The sequence below is a fragment of the Salvelinus alpinus genome, chromosome 10 (assembly GCF_045679555.1).
Source record: "Salvelinus alpinus chromosome 10, SLU_Salpinus.1, whole genome shotgun sequence".
Classification (NCBI taxonomy): domain Eukaryota; kingdom Metazoa; phylum Chordata; class Actinopteri; order Salmoniformes; family Salmonidae; genus Salvelinus; species Salvelinus alpinus.
Window position 1 is genome coordinate 86,375,827 of NC_092095.1, and position 17,284 is coordinate 86,393,110.

The window sequence follows — 17,284 nt, forward strand, 5'->3', positions numbered from 1 at the left end:
TTTTTTCCAGTACTGTTTAATCAGGATGATAGGAACAGTGTGGACAGTTTTCAGCAAGTTGCAACATTGAAATACAGAAATAAACACTTTTCCAAAAACAAGCTCTAAATCATGTTGAAAAACAGAAAAAACACTTTTCCATAAACAAGCTCTAAATCAAGTTGAAATACAGAAATATGCACTTTTCAAAAACAAGCTCCAAATCATGTTGAAATACAGAAATAAACACTTTTCCATAAACAAGCTCTAAATCATGTTGAAAAACAGAAATAAACACTTTTCCATAAACAAGCTCCAAATCATGTTTGATGCACTCTGTAAGTGAATTTTTTTTAAGTACTGTTTAATCAGGATGATAGGAACACTGTGGACAGTTTTCAGCAAGTTGCAACATTGAAATACAGAAATAAACACTTTTCCAAAAACAAGCTCTAAATCATGTTGAATAACAGAAAAAACACCTTTCCATAAACATGCTCCAAGTCATGTTGAAATACAGAAATAAGCACTTTTCATAAACAAGCTCCAAATCATGTTGAAATACAGAAATAAATACTTTTCCATAAACAAGCTCTAAATCATGTTTGATGCACTCTGTAAGTGAATTTTTTTTCAGTACTGTTTAATCAGGATGATAGGAACACTGTGGACAGTTTTCAGCAAGTTGCAACATTGAAATACAGAATTAAACACTTTTCCAAAAACAAGCTCTAAATCATGTTGAAAAACAGAAATAAGCACTTTTCAAAAACAAGCTCCAAATCATGTTGAAATACAGAAATAAGCACTTTTCAAAAACAAGCTCCAAATCATGTTGAAATACAGAAATAAACACTTTTCCATAAACAAGCTCTAAATCATGTTTGATGCACTCTGTAAGTGAATTTTTTTTCAGTAATGTTTAATCAGGATGATAGGAACACTGTGGACAGTTTTCAGCAAGTTGCAACATTGAAATACAGAAATAAACACTTTTCCAAAAACAAGCTCTAAATCATGTTTGATGCACTCTGTAAGTGAATTCTTTTTCAGTACTGTTTAATCAGGATGATAGGAACAGTGTGGACAGTTTTCAGCAAGTTGCATCATTGAAATACAGAAATAAACACTTTTCCAAAAACAAGCTCTAAATCATGTTGAAATACAGAAATAAACACTTTTCATAAACAAGCTCCAAATCATGTTGAAATACAGAAATAAATACTTTTCCATAAACAAGCTCCAAATCATGTTGAAATACAGAAATAAACACTTTTCCTAAAACAAGCTCTAAATCATGTTTGATGCACTCTGTAAGTGAATACTTTTTAAGTACTGTTTAATCAGGATGATAGGAACACTGTGGACAGTTTTCAGCAAGTTGCAACATTGAAATACAGAAATAAACACTTTTCCAAAAACAAGCTCTAAATCATGTTGAAAAACAGAAAAAAAACTTTTCCATAAACAAGCTCTAAATCATGTTGAAATACAGAAATAAGCACTTTTCAAAAACAAGCTCCAAATCATGTTGAAATACTGAAATAAACACTTTTCCATAAACAAGCTCTAAATCATGTTTGATGCACTCTGTAAGTGAATTCTTTTTCAGTACTGTTTAATCAGGATGATAGGAACACTGTGGACAGTTTTCAGCAAGTTGCAACATTGAAATACAGAAATAAACACTTTTCCAAAAACAAGCTCTAAATCATGTTGAAATACAGAAATAAACACTTTTCAAAAACAAGCTCCAAATCATGTTGAAATACAGAAATAAGCACTTTTCAAAAACAAGCTCCAAATCATGTTGAAATACAGAAATAAATACTTTTCCATAAACAAGCTCTAAATCATGTTGAAAAACAGAAAAAACACTTTTCCATAAACAAGCTCCAAATCATCTTGAAATACAGAAATAAGCACTTTTCAAAAACAAGCTCCAAATCATGTTGAAATACAGAAATAAACACTTTTCCATAAACAAGCTCTAAATCATGTTTGATGCACTCTGTAAGTTAATTTATTTTCAGTACTGTTTAATCAGGATGATAGGAACACTGTGGACAGTTTTCAGCAAGTTGCAACATTGAAATACAGAAATAAACACTTTTCCTAAAACAAGCTCTAAATCATGTTGAAAAACAGAAAAAACACTTTTCCATAAACAAGCTCTAAATCATGTTGAAATACAGAAAAAACAATTTTCCAAAAACAAGCTCCAAATCATGTTGAAATACAGAAATAAACACTTTTCCATAAACAAGCTCTAAATCATGTTTGATGCACTCTGTAAGTTAATTTATTTTCAGTACTGTTTAATCAGGATGATAGGAACAGTGTGGACAGTTTTCAGCAAGTTGCATCATTGAAATACAGAAATAAACACTTTTCCAAAAACAAGCTCTAAATCATGTTGAAATACAGAAATAAACACTTTTCAAAAACAAGCTCCAAATCATGTTGAAATACAGAAATAAGCACTTTTCAAAAACAAGCTCCAAATCATGTTGAAATACAGAAATAAATACTTTTCCATAAACAAGCTCTAAATCATGTTGAAAAACAGAAAAAACACTTTTCCATAAACAAGCTCCAAATCATCTTGAAATACAGAAATAAGCACTTTTCAAAAACAAGCTCCAAATCATGTTGAAATACAGAAATAAATAATTTTCCATAAACAAGCTCTAAATCATGTTTGATGCACTCTGTAAGTGGGTTTTTTTCAGTACTGTTTAATCAGGATGATAGGAACACTGTGGACAGTTTTCAGCAAGTTGCAACATTAAAATACAGAAATAAACACTTTTCCAAAAACAAGCTCTAAATCATGTTGAAAAACAGAAAAAACACTTTTCAAAAACAAGCTCCAAATCATGTTGAAAAACAGAAAAAACACTTTTCCATAAACAAGCTCCAAATCATGTTGAAATACAGAAATAAGCACTTTTCAAAAACAAGCTCCAAATCATGTTGAAATACAGAAATAAATACTTTTCCATAAACAAGCTCTAAATCATGTTTGATGCACTCTGTAAGTGAGTTTTTCCCAGTACTGTTTAATCAGGATGATAGGAACACTGTGGACAGTTTTCAGCAAGTTGCAACATTGAAATACAGAAATAAACACTTTCCCAAAAACAAGCTCCAAATCATGTTGAAAAACATAAATAAGCACTTTTCAAAAACACGCTCCAAATCATGTTACATTTACATTACATTTAAGTCATTTAGCAGACGCTCTTATCCAGAGCGACTTACAAATTGGTGCATTCACCTTATGATATCCAGTGGAACAACCACTTTACAATAGTGCATCTAACTCTTTTAAGGGGGGGGGGGTTAGAAGGATTACTTTATCCTATCCTAGGTATTCCTTAAAGAGGTGGGGTTTCAGGTGTCTCCGGAAGGTGGTGATTGACTCCGCTGACCTGGCGTCGTGAGGGAGTTTGTTCCACCATTGGGGTGCCAGAGCAGCGAACAGTTTTGACTGGGCTGTGCGGGAACTGTACTTCCTCAGAGGTAGGGAGGCGAGCAGGCCAGAGGTGGATGAACGCAGTGCCCTTGTTTGGGTGTAGGGCCTGATCAGAGCCTGAAGGTACGGAGGTGCCGTTCCACTCACAGCTCCGTAGGCAAGCACCATGGTCTTGTAGCGGATGCGAGCTTCAACTGGAAGCCAGTGGAGAGAGCGGAGGAGCGGGGTGACGTGAGAGAACTTGGGAAAGTTGAACACCAGACGGGCTGCGGCGTTCTGGATGAGTTGTAGGGGTTTAATGGCACAGGCAGGGAGCCCAGCCAACAGCGAGTTGCAGTAATCCAGACGGGAGATGACAAGTGCCTGGATTAGGACCTGCGCCGCTTCCTGCGTGAGGCAGGGTCGTACTCTGCGAATGTTGTAGAGCATGAACCTACAGGAACGGGTCACCGCCTTGATGTTAGTTGAGAACGACAGGGTGTTGTCCAGGATCACGCCAAGGTTCTTAGCACTCTGGGAGGAGGACACAATGGAGTTGTCAACCGTGATGGCGAGATCATGGAACGGGCAGTCCTTCCCCGGGAGGAAGAGCAGCTCCGTCTTGCCGAGGTTCAGCTTGAGGTGGTGATCCGTCATCCACACTGATATGTCTGCCAGACATGCAGAGATGCGATTCACCACCTGGTTATCAGAGGGGGGAAAGGAGAAGATTAATTGTGTGTCGTCTGCATAGCAATGATAGGAGAGACCATGTGAGGATATGACAGAGCCAAGTGACTTGGTGTATAGCGAGAATAGGAGAGGGCCTAGAACAGAGCCCTGGGGGACACCAGTGGTGAGAGCACGTGGTGCGGAGACAGATTCTCGCCACGCCACCTGGTAGGAGCGACCTGTCAGGTAGGACGCAATCCAAGCGTGGGCCGCGCCGGAGATGCCCAGCTCGGAGAGGGTGGAGAGGAGGATCTGATGGTTCACAGTATCAAAGGCAGCCGATAGGTCTAGAAGGATGAGAGCAGAGGATGTTGAAATACAGAAATAAGCACTTTCCAAAAACAAGCTCCAAATCATGTTGAAATACAGAAATAAACACTTTTCCATAAACAAGCTCTAAATCATGTTTGATGCACTCTGTAAGTGATTTTTTTCCCCAGTACTGTTTAATCAGGATGATAGGAACACTGTGGACAGTTTTCAGCAAGTTGCAACATTGAAATACATAAATAAACACTTTTCCAAAAACAAGCTCCAAATCATGTTGAAAAACATAAATAAGCACTTTTCAAAAACACGCTCCAAATCATGTTGAAATACAGAAATAAGCACTTTCCAAAAACAAGCTCCAAATCATGTTGAAATACAGAAATAAACACCTTTCAAAAACAAGCTCCAAATCATGTTGAAATACAGAAATAAGCACTTTTCAAAAACAAGCTCCAAATCATGTTGAAATACAGAAATAAACACTTTTCCATAAACAAGCTCTAAATCATGTTTGATGCACTCTGTAAGTGAATTTTTTTTCAGTACTGGTTAATCAGGATGATAGGAACACTGTGGACAGTTTTCAGCAAGTTGCAACATTGAAATACAGAAATAAACACTTTTCCAAAAACAAGCTCTAAATCATGTTGAAAAACAGAAAAAACACCTTTCCATAAACATGCTCCAAGTCATGTTGAAATACAGAAATAAGCACTTTTCAAAAACAAGCTCCAAATCATGTTGAAATACAGAAATAAATACTTTTCCATAAACAAGCTCTAAATCATGTTTGATGCACTCTGTAAGTGATTTTTTTTTCCAGTACTGTTTAATCAGGATGATAGGAACACTGTGGACAGTTTTCAGCAAGTTGCAACATTGAAATACAGAAATAAGCACTTTTCAAAAACAAGCTCCAAATCATGTTGAAAAACAGAAAAAACACTTTTCCATAAACAAGCTCCAAATCATGTTGAAATACAGAAATAAGCACTTTTCAAAAACAAGCTCCAAATCATGTTGAAATACAGAAATAAACACGTTTCCATAAACAAGCTCTAAATCATGTTTGATGCACTCTGTAAGTGATTTTTTTTTCAGTACTGTTTAATCAGGATGATAGGAACACTGTGGACAGTTTTCAGCAAGTTGCAACATTGAAATCCAGAAATAAACACTTTTCCAAAAACAAGCTCCAAATCATGTTGAAAAACAGAAATAAGCACTTTTCAAAAACACGCTCCAAATCATGTTGAAATACAGAAATAAGCACTTTCCAAAAACAAGCTCCAAATCATGTTGAAATACAGAAATAAACACTTTTCCATAAACAGGCTCTAAATCATGTTTGATGCACTCTGTAAGTGAATTTTTTTTCAGTACTGTTTAATCAGGATGATAGGAACACTGTGGACAGTTTTCAGCAAGTTGCAACATTGAAATACAGAAATAAACACTTTTCCAAAAACAAGCTCTAAATCATGTTGAAAAACAGAAAAAACACCTTTCCATAAACATGCTCCAAGTCATGTTGAAATACAGAAATAAGCACTTTTCATAAACAAGCTCCAAATCATGTTGAAATACATAAATAAACACTTTTCCATAAACAAGCTCTAAATCATGTTTGATGCACTCTGTAAGTGATTTTTTTTCCAGTACTGTTTAATCAGGATGATAGGAACACTGTGGACAGTTTTCAGCAAGTTGCAACATTGAAATACAGAAATAAGCACTTTTCAAAAACAAGCTCCAAATCATGTTGAAATACAGAAATAAACACTTTTCCAAAAACAAGCTCTAAATCATGTTGAAAAACAGAAAAAACACTTTTCCATAAACAAGCTCCAAATCATGTTGAAATACAGAAATAAGCACTTTTCAAAAACAAGCTCCAAATCATGTTGAAATACAGAAATAAACACGTTTCCATAAACAAGCTCTAAATCATGTTTGATGCACTCTGTAAGTGAGTTTTTTTCAGTACTGTTTAATCAGGATGATAGGAACACTGTGGACAGTTTTCAGCAAGTTGCAACATTGAAATACAGAAATAAAAACTTTGCCAAAAACAAGCTCTAAATCATGTTGAAAAACAGAAAAAATACTTTTCCATAAACAAGCTCTAAATCATGTTGAAATACAGAAATAAGCACTTTTCATAAACAAGCTCCAAATCATGTTGAAAAACAGAAAAAACACTTTTCCATAAACAAGCTCCAAATCATGTTGAAATACAGAAATAAGCACTTTTCAAAAACAAGCTCCAAATCATGTTGAAATACAGAAATAAATACTTTTCCATAAACAAGCTCTAAATCATGTTTGATGCACTCTGTAAGTGAGTTTTTCCCCAGTACTGTTTAATCAGGATGATAGGAACACTGTGGACAGTTTTCAGCAAGTTGCAACATTGAAATACAGAAATAAACACTTTTCCAAAAACAAGCTCCAAATCATGTTGAAAAACATAAATAAGCACTTTTCAAAAACACGCTCCAAATCATGTTGAAATACAGAAATAAGCACTTTCCAAAAACAAGCTCCAAATCATGTTGAAATACAGAAATAAACACTTTTCCATAAACAAGCTCTAAATCATGTTTGATGCACTCTGTAAGTGATTTTTTTTCCAGTACTGTTTAATCAGGATGATAGGAACACTGTGGACAGTTTTCAGCAAGTTGCAACATTGAAATACAGAAATAAATACTTTTCCAAAAACAAGCTCCAAATCATGTTGAAAAACAGAAATAAGCACTTTTCAAAAACAAGCTCCAAATCATGTTGAAATACAGAAATAAGCACTTTCCAAAAACAAGCTCCAAATCATGTTGAAATACAGAAATAAACACTTTTCCATAAACAAGCTCTAAATCATGTTTGATGCACTCTGTAAGTGATTTTTTTTCCAGTACTGTTTAATCAGGATGATAGGAACACTGTGGACAGTTTTCAGCAAGTTGCAACATTGAAATACAGAAATAAACACTTTTCCAAAAACAAGCTCCAAATCATGTTGAAAAACAGAAATAAGCACTTTTCAAAAACACGCTCCAAATCATGTTGAAATACAGAAATAAGCACTTTCCAAAAACAAGCTCCAAATCATGTTGAAATACAGAAATAAACACTTTTCCATAAACAAGCTCTAAATCATGTTTGATGCACTCTGTAAGTGATTTTTTTCCCAGTACTGTTTAATCAGGAAGATAGGAACACTGTGGACAGTTTTCAGCAAGTTGCAACATTGAAATACAGAAATAAACACTTTTCCAAAAACAAGCTCCAAATCATGTTGAAAAACATAAATAAGCACTTTTCAAAAACACGCTCCAAATCATGTTGAAATACAGAAATAAGCACTTTCCAAAAACAAGCTCCAAATCATGTTGAAATACAGAAATAAACACTTTTCCATAAACAAGCTCTAAATCATGTTTGATGCACTCTGTAAGTGATTTTTTTCCCAGTACTGTTTAATCAGGAAGATAGGAACACTGTGGACAGTTTTCAGCAAGTTGCAACATTGAAATACAGAAATAAACACTTTTCCAAAAACAAGCTCCAAATCATGTTGAAAAACATAAATAAGCACTTTTCAAAAACACGCTCCAAATCATGTTGAAATACAGAAATAAGCACTTTCCAAAAACAAGCTCCAAATCATGTTGAAATACAGAAATAAACACTTTTCCATAAACAAGCTCTAAATCATGTTTGATGCACTCTGTAAGTGATTTTTTTCCCAGTACTGTTTAATCAGGAAGATAGGAACACTGTGGACAGTTTTCAGCAAGTTGCAACATTGAAATACAGAAATAAACACTTTTCCAAAAACAAGCTCCAAATCATGTTGAAAAACATAAATAAGCACTTTTCAAAAACACGCTCCAAATCATGTTGAAATACAGAAATAAGCACTTTCCAAAAACAAGCTCCAAATCATGTTGAAATACAGAAATAAACACTTTTCCATAAACAAGCTCTAAATCATGTTTGATGCACTCTGTAAGTGATTTTTTTCCCAGTACTGTTTAATCAGGAAGATAGGAACACTGTGGACAGTTTTCAGCAAGTTGCAACATTGAAATACAGAAATAAACACTTTTCCAAAAACAAGCTCCAAATCATGTTGAAAAACATAAATAAGCACTTTTCAAAAACACGCTCCAAATCATGTTGAAATACAGAGATAAGCACTTTCCAAAAACAAGCTCCAAATCATGTTGAAATACAGAAATAAACACTTTTCCATAAACAAGCTCTAAATCATGTTTGATGCACTCTGTAAGTGATTTTTTTCCCCAGTACTGTTTAATCAGGATGATAGGAACACTGTGGACAGTTTTCAGCAAGTTGCAACATTGAAATACAGAAATAAACACTTTTCCAAAAACAAGCTCCAAATCATGTTGAAAAACATAAATATGCACTTTTCAAAAACACGCTCCAAATCATGTTGAAATACAGAAATAAGCACTTTCCAAAAACAAGCTCCAAATCATGTTGAAATACAGAAATAAACACTTTTCCATAAACAAGCTCTAAATCATGTTTGATGCACTCTGTAAGTGATTTTTTTTCCAGTACTGTTTAATCAGGATGATAGGAACACTGTGGACAGTTTTCAGCAAGTTGCAACATTGAAATACAGAAATAAACACTTTTCCAAAAACAAGCTCCAAATCATGTTGAAAAACATAAATAAGCACTTTTCAAAAACACGCTCCAAATCATGTTGAAATACAGAAATATGCACTTTCCAAAAACAAGCTCCAAATCATGTTGAAATACAGAAATAAACACTTTTCCATAAACAAGCTCTAAATCATGTTTGATGCACTCTGTAAGTGATTTTTTTCCCAGTACTGTATAACCAGGATGATAGGAACACTGTGGACAGTTTTCAGCAAGTTGCAACATTGAAATACAGAAATAAACACTTTTCCAAAAACAAGCTCCAAATCATGTTGAAAAACATAAATAAGCACTTTTCAAAAACACGCTCCAAATCATGTTGAAATACAGAAATAAGCACTTTCCAAAAACAAGCTCCAAATCATGTTGAAATACAGAAATAAACACTTTTCCATAAACAAGCTCTAAATCATGTTTGATGCACTCTGTAAGTGATTTTTTTTCCAGTACTGTTTAATCAGGAAGATAGGAACACTGTGGACAGTTTTCAGCAAGTTGCAACATTGAAAAACATAAATAAGCACTTTTCAAAAACACGCTCCAAATCATGTTGAAATACAGAAATAAGCACTTTCCAAAAACAAGCTCCAAATCATGTTGAAATACAGAAATAAACACTTTTCCATAAACAAGCTCTAAATCATGTTTGATGCACTCTGTAAGTGATTTTTTTTCCATTACTGTTTAATCAGGAAGATAGGAACACTGTGGACAGTTTTCAGCAAGTTGCAACATTGAAATACAGAAATAAACACTTTTCCAAAAACAAGCTCCAAATCATGTTGAAAAACATAAATAAGCACTTTTCAAAAACACGCTCCAAATCATGTTGAAATACAGAAATAAACACTTTTCCATAAACAAGCTCTAAATCATGTTTGATGCACTCTGTAAGTGATTTTTTTTCCCAGTACTGTTTAATCAGGATGATAGGAACACTGTGGACAGTTTTCAGCAAGTTGCAACATTGAAATACAGAAATAAACACTTTTCCAAAAACAAGCTCCAAATCATGTTGAAAAACATAAATAAGCACTTTTCAAAAACACGCTCCAAATCATGTTGAAATACAGAAATATGCACTTTCCAAAAACAAGCTCCAAATCATGTTGAAATACAGAAATAAACACTTTTCCATAAACAAGCTCTAAATCATGTTTGATGCACTCTGTAAGTGAATTTTTTCCCAGTACTGTTTAACCAGGATGATAGGAACACTGTGGACAGTTTTCAGCAAGTTGCAACATTGAAATACAGAAATAAACACTTTTCCAAAAACAAGCTCCAAATCATGTTGAAAAACATAAATAAGCACTTTTCAAAAACACGCTCCAAATCATGTTGAAATACAGAAATAAGCACTTTCCAAAAACAAGCTCCAAATCATGTTGAAATACAGAAATAAACACTTTTCCATAAACAAGCTCTAAATCATGTTTGATGCACTCTGTAAGTGATTTTTTTTCCAGTACTGTTTAATCAGGAAGATAGGAACACTGTGGACAGTTTTCAGCAAGTTGCAACATTGAAATACAGAAATAAACACTTTTCCAAAAACAAGCTCCAAATCATGTTGAAAAACATAAATAAGCACTTTTCAAAAACACGCTCAAATCATGTTGAAATACAGAAATAAGCACTTTCCAAAAACAAGCTCCAAATCATGTTGAAATACAGAAATAAACACTTTTCCATAAACAAGCTCTAAATCATGTTTGATGCACTCTGTAAGTGATTTTTTTTCCAGTACTGTTCAATCAGGATGATAGGAACACTGTGGACAGTTTTCAGCAAGTTGCAACATTGAAATACAGAAATAAACACTTTTCCAAAAACAAGCTCCAAATCATGTTGAAAACATAAATAAGCACTTTTCAAAAACACGCTCCAAATCATGTTGAAATACAGAAATAAGCACTTTCCAAAAACAAGCTCTAAATCATGTTGAAATACAGAAATAAACACTTTTCCATAAACAAGCTCTAAATCATGTTTGATGCACTCTGTAAGTGATTTTTTTCCCAGTACTGTTTAATCAGGATGATAGGAACACTGTGGACAGTTTTCAGCAAGTTGCAACATTGAAATACAGAAATAAACACTTTCCCAAAAACAAGCTCCAAATCATGTTGAAAAACCAAAATAAGCACTTTTCAAAAACACGCTCCAAATCATGTTGAAATACAGAAATAAACACTTTTCCATAAACAAGCTCTAAATCATGTTTGATGCACTCTGTAAGTGATTTTTTTTCCCAGTACTGTTTAATCAGGAAGATAGGAACACTGTGGACAGTTTTCAGCAAGTTGCAACATTGAAATACAGAAATAAACACTTTTCCAAAAACAAGCTCCAAATCATGTTGAAAAACATAAATAAGCACTTTTCAAAAACACGCTCCAAATCATGTTGAAATACAGAAATAAGCACTTTCCAAAAACAAGCTCCAAATCATGTTGAAATACAGAAATAAACACTTTTCCATAAACAAGCTCTAAATCATGTTTGATGCACTCTGTAAGTGATTTTTTTTCCAGTACTGTTCAATCAGGATGATAGGAACACTGTGGACAGTTTTCAGCAAGTTGCAACATTGAAATACAGAAATAAACACTTTTCCAAAAACAAGCTCCAAATCATGTTGAAAACATAAATAAGCACTTTTCAAAAACACGCTCCAAATCATGTTGAAATACAGAAATAAGCACTTTCCAAAAACAAGCTCTAAATCATGTTGAAATACAGAAATAAACACTTTTCCATAAACAAGCTCTAAATCATGTTTGATGCACTCTGTAAGTGATTTTTTTCCCAGTACTGTTTAATCAGGATGATAGGAACACTGTGGACAGTTTTCAGCAAGTTGCAACATTGAAATACAGAAATAAACACTTTCCCAAAAACAAGCTCCAAATCATGTTGAAAAACATAAATAAGCACTTTTCAAAAACACGCTCCAAATCATGTTGAAATACAGAAATAAACACTTTTCCATAAACAAGCTCTAAATCATGTTTGATGCACTCTGTAAGTGATTTTTTTTCCCAGTACTGTTTAATCAGGAAGATAGGAACACTGTGGACAGTTTTCAGCAAGTTGCAACATTGAAATACAGAAATAAACACTTTTCCAAAAACAAGCTCCAAATCATGTTGAAATACAGAAATAAGCACTTTTCAAAAACACGCTCCAAATCATGTTGAAAGACAGAAATAAGCACTTTCCAAAAACAAGCTCCAAATCATGTTGAAATACAGAAATAAACACTTTTCCATAAACAAGCTCTAAATCATGTTTGATGCACTCTGTAAGTGATTTTTTTCCAGTACTGTTTAATCAGGAAGATAGGAACACTGTGGACAGTTTTCAGCAAGTTGCAACATTGAAATACAGAAATAAACACTTTTCCAAAAACAAGCTCCAAATCATGTTGAAAAACATAAATAAGCACTTTTCAAAAACACGCTCCAAATCATGTTGAAATACAGAAATAAGCACTTTCCAAAAACAAGCTCCAAATCATGTTGAAATACAGAAATAAACACTTTTCCATAAACAAGCTCTAAATCATGTTTGATGCACTCTGTAAGTGATTTTTTTTCCAGTACTGTTCAATCAGGATGATAGGAACACTGTGGACAGTTTTCAGCAAGTTGCAACATTGAAATACAGAAATAAACACTTTTCCAAAAACAAGCTCCAAATCATGTTGAAAACATAAATAAGCACTTTTCAAAAACACGCTCCAAATCATGTTGAAATACAGAAATAAGCACTTTCCAAAACAAGCTCCAAATCATGTTGAAATACAGAAATAAACACTTTTCCATAAACAAGCTCTAAATCATGTTTGATGCACTCTGTAAGTGATTTTTTCCCCAGTACTGTTTAATCAGGATGATAGGAACACTGTGGACAGTTTTCAGCAAGTTGCAACATTGAAATACAGAAATAAACACTTTCCCAAAAACAAGCTCCAAATCATGTTGAAAAACCAAAATAAGCACTTTTCAAAAACAAGCTCCAAATCATGTTGAAATACAGAAATAAACACTTTTCCATAAACAAGCTCTAAATCATGTTTGATGCACTCTGTAAGTGATTTTTTTTTCCAGTACTGTTTAATCAGGAAGATAGGAACACTGTGGACAGTATTCAGCAAGTTGCAACATTGAAATACAGAAATAAACACTTTTCCAAAAACAAGCTCCAAATCATGTTGAAAAACATAAATAAGCACTTTTCAAAAACACGCTCCAAATCATGTTGAAATACAGAAATAAGCACTTTCCAAAAACAAGCTCCAAATCATGTTGAAATACAGAAATAAACACTTTTCCATAAACAAGCTCTAAATCATGTTTGATGCACTCTGTAAGTGATTTTTTTTTAGTACTGTTCAATCAGGATGATAGGAACACTGTGGACAGTTTTCAGCAAGTTGCAACATTGAAATACAGAAATAAACACTTTTCCAAAAACAAGATCCAAATCATGTTGAAAAACATAAATAAGCACTTTTCAAAAACACGCTCCAAATCATGTTGAAATACAGAAATAAGCACTTTCCAAAAACAAGCTCCAAATCATGTTGAAATACAGAAATAAACACTTTTCCATAAACAAGCTCTAAATCATGTTTGATGCACTCTGTAAGTGATTTTTTTCCCAGTACTGTTTAATCAGGATGATAGGAACACTGTGGACAGTTTTCAGCAAGTTGCAACATTGAAATACAGAAATAAACACTTTTCCAAAAACAAGCTCCAAATCATGTTGAAAAACATAAATAAGCACTTTTCAAAAACACGCTCCAAATCATGTTGAAATACAGAAATAAACACTTTTCCATAAACAAGCTCTAAATCATGTTTGATGCACTCTGTAAGTGATTTTTTTTTCCAGTACTGTTTAATCAGGAAGATAGGAACACTGTGGACAGTTTTCAGCAAGTTGCAACATTGAAATACAGAAATAAACACTTTTCCAAAAACAAGCTCCAAATCATGTTGAAATACATAAATAAGCACTTTTCAAAAACAAGCTCCAAATCATGTTGAAATACAGAAATAAGCACTTTCCAAAAACAAGCTCCAAATCATGTTGAAATACAGAAATAAACACTTTTCCATAAACAAGCTCTAAATCATGTTTGATGCACTCTTTAAGTGATTTTTTTTCCAGTACTGTTTAATCAGGATGATAGGAACACTGTGGACAGTTTTCAGCAAGTTGCAACATTGAAATACAGAAATAAACACTTTTCCAAAAACAAGCTCCAAATCATGTTGAAAAACATAAATAAGCACTTTTCAAAAACACGCTCCAAATCATGTTGAAATACAGAAATAAGCACTTTCCAAAAACAAGCTCCAAATCATGTTGAAATACAGAAATAAACACTTTTCCATAAACAAGCTCTAAATCATGTTTGATGCACTCTGTAAGTGATTTTTTTCCCAGTACTGTTTAATCAGGATGATAGGAACACTGTGGACAGTTTTCAGCAAGTTGCAACATTGAAATACAGAAATAAACACTTTTCCAAAAACAAGCTCTAAATCATGTTGAAATACAGAAATAAGCACTTTTCAAAAACAAGCTCCAAATCATGTTGAAATACAGAAATAAACACTTTTCCATAAACAAGCTCTAAATCATGTTTGATGCACTCTGTAAGTGATTTTTTTTTCCAGTACTGTTTAATCAGGAAGATAGGAACACTGTGGACAGTTTTCAGCAAGTTGCAACATTGAAATACAGAAATAAACACTTTTCCAAAAACAAGCTCTAAATCATGTTGAAATACAGAAATAAGCACTTTTCAAAAACAAGCTCCAAATCATGTTGAAATACAGAAATAAGCACTTTCCAAAAACAAGCTCCAAATCATGTTGAAATACAGAAATAAACACTTTTCCATAAACAAGCTCTAAATCATGTTTGATGCACTCTTTAAGTGATTTTTTTTTGCAGTACTGTTTAATCAGGATGATAGGAACACTGTGGACAGTTTTCAGCAAGTTGCAACATTGAAATACAGAAATAAACACTTTTCCAAAAACAAGCTCCAAATCATGTTGAAAAACATAAATAAGCACTTTTCAAAAACACGCTCCAAATCATGTTGAAATACAGAAATAAGCACTTTCCAAAAACAAGCTCTAAATCATGTTGAAATACAGAAATAAACACTTTTCCATAAACAAGCTCTAAATCATGTTTGATGCACTCTGTAAGTGATTTTTTTCCCAGTACTGTTTAATCAGGATGATAGGAACACTGTGGACAGTTTTCAGCAAGTTGCAACATTGAAATACAGAAATAAACACTTTCCCAAAAACAAGCTCCAAATCATGTTGAAAAACATAAATAAGCACTTTTCAAAAACACGCTCCAAATCATGTTGAAATACAGAAATAAGCACTTTCCAAAAACACGCTCCAAATCATGTTGAAATACAGAAATAAACACTTTTCCATAAACAAGCTCTAAATCATGTTTGATGCACTCTGTAAGTGATTTTTTTTCCCAGTACTGTTTAATCAGGAAGATAGGAACACTGTGGACAGTTTTCAGCAAGTTGCAACATTGAAATACAGAAATAAACACTTTTCCAAAAACAAGCTCCAAATCATGTTGAAAAACATAAATAAGCACTTTTCAAAAACACGCTCCAAATCATGTTGAAATACAGAAATAAGCACTTTCCAAAAACAAGCTCCAAATCATGTTGAAATACAGAAATAAACACTTTTCCATAAACAAGCTCTAAATCATGTTTGATGCACTCTGTAAGTGATTTTTTTTCCCAGTACTGTTTAATCAGGAAGATAGGAACACTGTGGACAGTTTTCAGCAAGTTGCAACATTGAAATACAGAAATAAACACTTTTCCAAAAACAAGCTCCAAATCATGTTGAAAAACATAAATAAGCACTTTTCAAAAACACGCTCCAAATCATGTTGAAATACAGAAATAAGCACTTTCCAAAAACAAGCTCCAAATCATGTTGAAATACAGAAATAAACACTTTTCCATAAACAAGCTCTAAATCATGTTTGATGCACTCTGTAAGTGAATTTTTTTTTAGTACTGTTCAATCAGGATGATAGGAACACTGTGGACAGTTTTCAGCAAGTTGCAACATTGAAATACAGAAATAAACACTTTTCCAAAAACAAGCTCCAAATCATGTTGAAAAACATAAATAAGCACTTTTCAAAAACACGCTCCAAATCATGTTGAAATACAGAAATAAGCACTTTCCAAAAACAAGCTCCAAATCATGTTGAAATACAGAAATAAACACTTTTCCATAAACAAGCTCTAAATCATGTTTGATGCACTCTGTAAGTGATTTTTTCCCCAGTACTGTTTAATCAGGATGATAGGAACACTGTGGACAGTTTTCAGCAAGTTGCAACATTGAAATACAGAAATAAACACTTTTCCAAAAACAAGCTCCAAATCATGTTGAAAAACAAAAATAAGCACTTTCCAAAAACAAGCTCCAAATCATGCTGAAATACAGAAATAAACACTTTTCCAAAAACAAGCTCCAAATCATGTTGAAAAACATAAATAAGCACTTTTCAAAAACACGCTCCAAATCATGTTGAAATACAGAAATAAGCACTTTTCAAAAACAAGCTCCAAATCATGTTGAAATACAGAAATAAACACTTTTCCATAAACAAGCTCTAAATCATGTTTGATGCACTCTGTAAGTGATTTTTTTTCCAGTACTGTTTAATCAGGATGATAGGAACACTGTGGACAGTTTTCAGCAAGTTGCAACATTGAAATACAGAAATAAACACTTTTCCAAAAACAAGCTCCAAATCATGTTGAAAAACAGAAATAAGCACTTTTCAAAAACACGCTCCAAATCATGTTGAAATACAGAAATAAGCACTTTCCAAAAACAAGCTCCAAATCATGTTGAAATACAGAAATAAACACTTTTCCATAAACAAGCTCTAAATCATGTTTGATGCACTCTGTAAGTGATTTTTTCCCCAGTACTGTTTAATCAGGATGATAGGAACACTGTGGACAGTTTTCAGCAAGTTGCAACATTGAAATACAGAAATAAACACTTTTCCAAAAACAAGCTCCAAATCATGTTGAAAAACATAAAT